This window comes from Mastomys coucha, unplaced genomic scaffold, assembly GCF_008632895.1.
Source record: "Mastomys coucha isolate ucsf_1 unplaced genomic scaffold, UCSF_Mcou_1 pScaffold21, whole genome shotgun sequence".
NCBI lineage: Eukaryota > Metazoa > Chordata > Mammalia > Rodentia > Muridae > Mastomys > Mastomys coucha.
In genome coordinates, this window is record NW_022196904.1 from 75312119 (window position 1) to 75320840 (window position 8722).

Genomic DNA, 8722 nt, shown 5'->3' on the forward strand with positions numbered 1-8722 from the left:
TTTTTTAAGTCTGTAAAAACTAAGAAAAGGAATTTAAAGACAAACATACTTTTTACAAGTATATGAAACTCAATTAAGTGTCGTTTGGATGTAAGTTTAAACACTACATGTTGCTACTGGTCTCCCTGTTACAATAGTTAATAGTCCCTTTTTCAATGCTTAGGTATCAAATTTAATTTGAGGGGCTTATTAAAACCTATGATTGTCATTCTGTTCTTTTAGTGTCTCTTATAGCTTAGTGTATCATTCTGAAGAAGACTGGTGGGATGGAGATTGGGAGACAGAGAGAGAGATTGATTATCTGCTTGGCTTGAGATGGAAAAATCACACAGGACATTGTCTTGAGTACCCTGCAGGTGCCAGACACATCCTTGAGATGATGGAGCTTATCCTTGTGTTTCCTGTAGTGTTTTATTATCTCCATCATCATCCCAACACTTTCGGGTGACTCAGGAGACATCTTTTCTGATCCTATGTTTACTCCTGAATTTTAATTAGGCTTATTTTCTACCAGTTCTTTGGAAGTAATCACTTACTTAAATTCCCTCCAGGAATTTTGTCCAACTAAGGGCTATATTCTCAGGGCCTTTGTACTCAGGAGGATGTCCACATTCAAGATGAAAGAGAACAAGACCAGTAAATTTTTACAGACAGAACTTGTATTTTTAGTCATGATAGAGCGAACATCTGTAAGGCTTTGATCTAGAAGGCTTCATTCTCATATTTTTCTAAAATTCATTTTCCTTTTTGTATGTGGAACAATGCCATGGTAAGTGCTCTGTGACCCTGGATGTCACCGTGACCTTCCAGTCTTATTTGTAGTGAAATTTCCCAGCAATTCCTTCCTTCAATTAGTTTGAAAGGTATAGGATGGAAACGGAATTCCAATTAAAAGTACGGAATATTTGAGAAAATTCGTGTTTTTCACCTGAAAAGCAATCAGTAATTTCATAAGAGGATGGACTAGTAGGTCATCAATGGGAGGAGAGACCCTTGGCCCTGTGAAGGTTTATGCCCCAGTGTAGGGGAAATGCCAGGGCCAGGAAGTGGGAGAAGGTGGGTTGGTAAGCAGGGGTAGAGGGAAGGAAACAGGGTGTTTTTTGTTTTTGTTTTTGTTTTTGATATTTTGCAGAGGGGTAACCAGGAGAGGAGATATCATTTGAAATGTACATAAAGAAATTATCTAATAAAAAATAAATAAATAAAAAGAAAATGTGTGACAAAGCATTCATTATTTGAAGAAAAAACAATCACAGAAAAATCTTGCTATTTTGTAGAAGATTCATTTCAAGTGTGACAGCAACATCCTGAAATTGGTAGACTAAACTGTCATACATAAAACAAGAAAAGCTCATCATTGGGTTTCAATGCCAGATAACTAATACATTGTACTTATATCTTTTTATGTGTTCAATATTTAAAATATGTACAAAGCTCTATGTAAACCAATTTAAGGAAAAGATATAAGGATTAAAACATCTCATATAACATATAATATATTATATTTTATATTTATACTATATTAAATATTAGTAATATTTTTGTTCATGTATTACATGAATAGGAGATGGATATCTAGTGAAAAGATCTTGTAAACTCTTGAAAACATTTTAAAAGAATTATTTTTATTGGCTTATTTAATGAAGTTATAACAAAATTACATTACTTCTCTCTTTTTTCCTCTATCCAATCCCTCCCAAATCACTCTCTTCCTCTTGTTCAACATTTTTATCAATTTTTTATTAATTGATATTACATATCAGTCAATATATGCATATTTATTCATAAATGTCTATGTATATTTTCCTTGCATGGGCATGTGCATACCACCTGCATAAAGAGTTAGGGGAGAAGAGAGTATTGGACCTCCTAGAGCTGTGGATACTGACAGTTATAAACCACCAAGCTGGTGCTGGAATCTGAATTCAGTTCTCCATAACACATGAGCTACTACCTATCTATATTTTCTCTACCAGTGTTTGTAAAGAATTTTCTCTGACTGAGTTTTGAAGACTTTCCTTGAGTTTCAATGCCAGATATTTTTATTTTACTGGAAATATATTTTTAATATATTGACATCATATGCAGTTCATTTTTAAAAGAGATAAGTTATGCCTACTGTATCAAGGATACAGACTAATTCTAAAAAAACACCTCATAAATAGAATGTTCATTCTTATTAAACTTGACTTTGCAAATTCCATTTCAATTGTACATGCTTTCAACAGAAAACCAAGACTAAAATACTTTAATAGTTTAAAATCAAAGTAACAAAATGAGGTATATTCCTAAAACCAGTTACAAAGATTAAATATATTTATTATTCATAGCCATTAAATGATCAACCTTAAAAATGAGTTGAATCCTGTGGTAATATCTCACAGGACTATAAAATTTATAACTAGAAATAGAAAAGTTTCTGGTTATTAAGTTGTCTCTACTTCATTATAGGAAATGCTAGTATATTATTTTATACTACTCCCAGAGGATTCTTTCCCCTAGGCTTATAAAGAAATTGACATGTTTATTCAAAAAAGGGATATGTGTCCTATATAATTAGTGTTTCTTCATCATTTCTTGATACAAATGATGTTAACTCAGTACTCTTGAATATTTTTAAAGTATTTTAATTGTTTGAATAAAGAAATGTTATTAAATGAATGTATATTTGTATACCAGTCCTAAAAATGTGCAAATATAAATATTCAGCTTTGAGATACACATTCAATACCCCAGAATACAATAAATTTAGTTCCATTATTTGACAGGAAGTAAAATAGCACCAGCTTAGTTTTAAAATGGATATTTAATTTTGAATATCATATGCTATAATATTTAAATTCTATTAATGCTTACTAGTTTTTAAAGGACTTATAGAAGTTTTAAATTCATTGTCTAGTAACAAATATTCATCCCTGAAAAGCAACACCTTGAATCATATAGAACGAACAAGGTTATTTAGGAATAAGGAATATTTTTGATATATATAAATATTTAACCATACAATAAAAACTAGAAAAAAATAGTTCAGAAATTTGAATAAGAGGAGAGAGGTTCTTATGGAGGACATGGAGGGAACAAAGGTAAGGGAGAAATGTTATATGATCTTAAAAGAAAAAAAAAATAAGCCAACAATCAACAACCACAAACCAAACAGAAGCACAATAAGGTAATGCAAGTGCCTTAGTTTTACATATTTTTTTCCTTGAAATTAGCTCAATTCATTTCTGTGGCTTCAATTTGCTTATTCTTCTGATTAATCTTTAATTAAAATATTATTACACCATTACTCCTTTCCTTTTTGTCTCTCTTGCTACTTTTATGTTCTCACCCTCTACCTCATAGCATATTACCGTACTATCAAAATGATGTTCTCTTTTTCTTTGGTTATTTTTGTTACATGTATAATATGCACATTATATAAATACAACTGAAGAGCCCATGTATTTTGCTTGTTTCTTTGTTTCTGTGTATCTGGTCTCAGGACTGACCTCTTTGTACAGGGTAACTAATTTTTCAGAGTAACTCACTGCCCTGTTCTCAACAATTATTAGTTGCTGTAATATAATCTTAATATCCCTTTTTATAATTTTATTCATATAACATATCTTTTCAAATATTTTATAATAGTTTATTTGTTTTCTAACTTTTCTCTAAACTCTATCTTGTGTTTCTTCTCTAATAGTTTTTCATATTTTGTTAATTTGGGTTTTAATATATGATTTTGTTTTTCATTTCTTGATATAAAAAGCTTTAGTCGAAATATTTACTATTTTCATTTGAATATTATTTAATTGGTGTGGTAGCCCTGCTGTCTTCACAGAAGAATTCCAACTGACACCAGATACTGCATCTCGACTCGACTCACCGGGGGTTTGGAGTCTCTGCAGCAATTAAGCCAAACCAGAAACCCAGCTTCCTGGGAAGCCGTGACTTTGATCCTGCTTCCTGCCTTAAGAATCCTTTGTCTTAGACCCTTAGCTTTGATCCTGCCCGAGTGTCTGTTCTCACCTAGTTGTTATATGCATACCTGAGTTGCCTCTTGTATAAATATCCCGTTTCACTAAGTAAAGATTGCACCTCGATGAGAACCCTCTCCTGGTGTCATGTCTCTTTGTCTCTCTTATCACCCATTTACTTGCAGGACCTCAAGTTCCCGTTCGTGGAGCTCCCACTGGATGAAGTGAAGCTGTGGGCCGGCTTCCTTCAAATTGGGAATATTAATCTTAATGAACAGTTATTTGCAGACTACAATAATTGTCATACTGTACTCCACTGACTTGATATATATTTTGAAATAGAGATTACCTTTTTATTGGTTATTTTAATTATTTAAATTCCAAATGTTCTCCCCCTTTATGGTTTCACCTCTGCAAACCCCCTATCTATTCTCCCCTCCCCACTGCCTCTATGAGTGTGCTCCCCCACTCACCTACCCACCCACACACACACTCCAGCCTCACTGCCTTAGCATCCCCCTATGCTGGGGCGTTGAGCCTCCACAGGACCAAGGGCCTTCCCTTTCATTGATGCCAGACAATCCTCAACTACAAATGATGCTAGACCCATGGATCCCTCCATGTGTACTCTTTGGTTGGTGGTTTAATCCCTGGGAGCTTTGAGGGTTCTGGTTAGTTAACATAGTTGTTCTTTCTATGGGGTTGCAGTTCACTTCAGCTCCTACAGTCCTTCCCCTAACTCTTCTGTTGGAGTCTGAATCCTCACTCCAATGCTTGGCTGTGAGCATCCACATTTGTATGGGTCAGGTTCTGGCATAGCCTCTCAGGGAACAGCTATCCTAGACTCCTGTCAGCAAGTGCTTCTAGGCATCAGCACTAGTGTCTGGGTTTGCTGTCTGCAGATGGGATGGATCCCTAGGGGGGCAGTCTCTGGATGGCCTTTCCTTTAGTCTCTGCTCCACTCTTTGTCCACGCATTACCCTTAGATAGGAGCCATTCTGGGTTAAAATTTTTGAGATGGATGGGCTTTTAAGTTTTCTTGAAATTTTTTTTCTTTAATTTTAAAGGTGCAATGTTTAGGAATACATGATTTTTCCATTTTATTGATTTTTGGTTCATTTGAAGTTAAAAAAGAATTTGAGATTATTTGTTTTGTGCTTTAACTTATTAAGACTTACATATGATTAACTCATTGCTTAACTCCATATAATATTCTTCAGGACTATCAGTGCTTCTGTGAATTTTTGGTTGGCAGAAGTATGCCAATTTGTTATATTTAATTTAAAAACTGATAATGTTATTGCTGGAGAATACTTGATACACACTTCCCTTGATACTTTTGAGGTAAATTTTCTCTATATTTCTCTTAGATCTGTTTGATACATGGTATTCTCTCCTGTGATTTTGAAAATTAATTTTCAATATGAGCTATTGGTCACATTGAAGGCTGAGTATTAAGATATTTTTAAATTTTCTATTGCATTTATTTCAAATTTGTCTGTTTACTTTTATATTGAGATGCTCTGAGGCTGAAATCATTGATGTCTGTAATTGTAATGGGTCCCATTCAGGGCCTTTATATTTGGTAATGATCTTTCATCCAATTTATGACTTTTTAACATAAGTTCTGCACTGTCTTAGAGCAATAGTGAGAGATGTCCAAAGAGAATAATCTCATGAACCTATTCTAGCTTCTATTAACCACACACCTCAGCTGCAGTTGAATTGTTTCTTTGTAGATGTGAAGTCATACAACCTTGAAAAGTCCTCATGCAATAATAATTTATGCATTCTTTCTGATTACTATATTGTCTTTTAATGTCAACATTGTTTTTATATTTAAAGTATATAAATAGAATTTTTTAATTAGTTATTATTTTATTTACATGTGAATTTCTCCTTTCCCAGATTCCCCTCCAAAAAACAAAGAAACAAAAACAACAAAAACAAAACCCTGTTGCCTCCCCCCTCCCCATGCCTGCAACCCCACCCTCTCCCAAATATTGGCCCTGGCATTCCCCTGCACTGTGGCACAGGACCTTCACAGGGCCGAGGTCCTCTCCTCCTATTGATGATTGAATTTGAGGAGTATTGGTATTAGGTCTTCTTTGAAGGTTTGAAAATACTCTGCACTAAACCCATCTGGTCCTGGGTTTTTTTTGGTTGGGAGACTATTAATGACTGTTTCTATTTCCTTAGCAGATATGGGACTGTTTAGATCATTGATCTGATATTGATTTAACTTTGCTACCTGTTATCTGTCTAGAAAATTGTCCATTTCATCCAGGTTTTCCAGTTTTGTTGAGTATAGGCTTTTGTAATAGGATCTCATGATTTTCTGGATTTCCTCAGTGTCTGTTGTTATGTCTCTTTTATCATTTCTGATCTTCTTAAGTAGAAAACTATCTGTGTGCCCTCTAGTTAGTCTGGCTAATGGTTTATCTATTTTGTTGACTTTCTCAAAGAACCAGCTCCTGGTTTGGTTGATTCTTTGTATAGTTCTTTTTATTTCTATTCGGTTGATTTCAGCCCTGAGTTTGATTATTTCCTGCCTTTGACTCCTTTTGGGTGAATTTTCTTCTTTTTGTTCTAGGGCCTTCAGGTGTGCTGTCAAATTGCTGGTGTATGCTCTTTCCAGTTTCTTTTTGGAAGCACTTAAAGCTATGAGTTTTCCTCTTAGGACTGCTTTCATTGTGTCCCATAAGTTTGGGTATGTGGTGGCTTCATTTTCATTAAACTCTAGAAAGTCTTTAATGTCTTTCTTTATTCCTTCCTTGACCAAGTTATTGTTGAGTAGAGTATTGTTCAGCTTCCACGTGTATGTGGGCATTCTATTGTTTATGTTGTTATTGAGGAGCAGCCTTAATCCATGATGATTTGATAGGATACAAGGAATTATTTCAATCTTCTTGTATCTGCTGAGGCCTGATTTGTGACCAATTATATGGTCAATTTTGCAGAAGGTACCATGAGATGCTGAGAAGAAGGTATATCCTTTTGTTGTAGGATAAAAAGTTCTATAGATATCTGTTAAATCCATCTGTTTCATAACTTCTGTTAGTCTCACTGTGACCTTGTTTAGTTTCTGTTTCCATGATCTGTCCATTGCAGAGAGTGGGGTATTGAAATCTCCCACTACTATTGTGTGCTGTGTAATGTATGTTTTGAGCTTTAGTAAAGTTTTAGGTCCTGGATGGTTTTACTCAATTCTTTCACCTGTTTGTGTTTTCCTGCAATTCCTTAAGGGATTTTTGAGTTTGCTCTTTAAGTGCTTCTACTTGCTTACTTTTGATCTCCTGTAATTCTTTATGGGATTTTTTTGTTTCCTCTTTAAGGTCTTGCACCTCTTTACCTGTATTCTCTTGTATTTCTTTAAGGGAGTTATTCATGTCCTTCTTAAATTCCTCTATCAGCATTGTGAGATATGATTTTAGATCCAATTCTTGCTTTTCCAGTGTTTTGGGATATCCAGGACTTGCTGCAGTGGGAGTACTAGGTTCTGATGAAGCCAAGTAGTCTTGGTTTCTGTTGGTAGGATTCTTGCATTTGCCTTTTGCCATCACTTGATTTTTGGTGTTAGATGTTTTTAGTGACTCTGACTAGAGCTTATCCTGTCCCTGCTGCCCTGCAAGTCCCCTGAGAATCATGGGGCCTGTGCCTCCCGGCTGGCTGCTCCAGTCTTAGAAACTCACCAGAGAGAAAATAGTGGCTCTCACCCAAGTCTCTGGGTTAAGGTGCTCCCTGGAGGTTGGCCCTCCACTTGCAGGGAAGGGGCAGAGAAGGTCACTGATCCACCTTTGTCACTAGGAAGCTGAGCAGATCCTGTCCCTGCCACCCTGCAACTCCTCTGCGACTCGTGGGGCTTGTGCCTCTTGGCTGGCTGCTCCCGTCTTATAAACTCACCAGAGAGAAAATCAAATAGAATTTTTTAAATCTCTGCATAGATATTAATAATTATTGATATATTATACTATAATGATTATTAATACTTATGTATATATATATATGTGCTGTTTACAAATGTAGGAGTTGGTTCTATGGAATTGAGATTAGGTTATCTAAGGTATTATTGATTTTCAGAAAAGATGTTGCTTCTCCATGAAAAGAAAAAGGTACCTCAAGCATGTTAGGTTAAACTGTGCCTGAGTTTCCAGCAAATGACCTCTTACGAAGGTTTCAGGTGTTCCAAAAACTGATTTTTTTTTAAAACTCCACCTTCTTCCATGTTCACTTTTTCTCTTTCAAAACCATTCCCATTATGTCCATGTCTTGCACTGCCACACTCTTTTTACGTCATCATTCATTACATACATATGTATGTTTGTATATAAGACAATAATCATAGAACATGACTGTATATTATATGCAAATATATATTGATTGTAAATATATAACCACAGTTTTAAAAATACTTTCCCTGTGTTAAATTTATTTGGGTTTTCCTGATTGATACAAATAGTTTATCTGGAAGAGGAAAATATTACATAATAATTAGCTTAATAGTTATTAAGATAATAGACTTATGAGATATTATTGTGGAAACTAATTATAAGTGTTTATCATCATACAATACAATTAGATGGGCACAGCTATGTATACTACAAAATAAGCATATTTAAAAGGGGTATGCATGTCAAGGAAATGACATATATTCAGTAAATAAAGGCCAATTTTAGAAAACAAAGAGTTTTAAGGCAAATATTTTTTTTATTTTAGATATTTTCTTTATTTACATGCGAATTTCTCCATTCCCAGTTTCCCCT

General features: G+C 34.7%; 1 pseudogene; it reads left to right on the plus strand.

Moving 5' to 3' along the window:
• The first annotated feature begins 5774 nt into the window (after nt 1-5774).
• The window catches only part of LOC116101283, a 4664-nt pseudogene continuing 1716 nt past the window's right edge, over nt 5775-8722 (plus strand).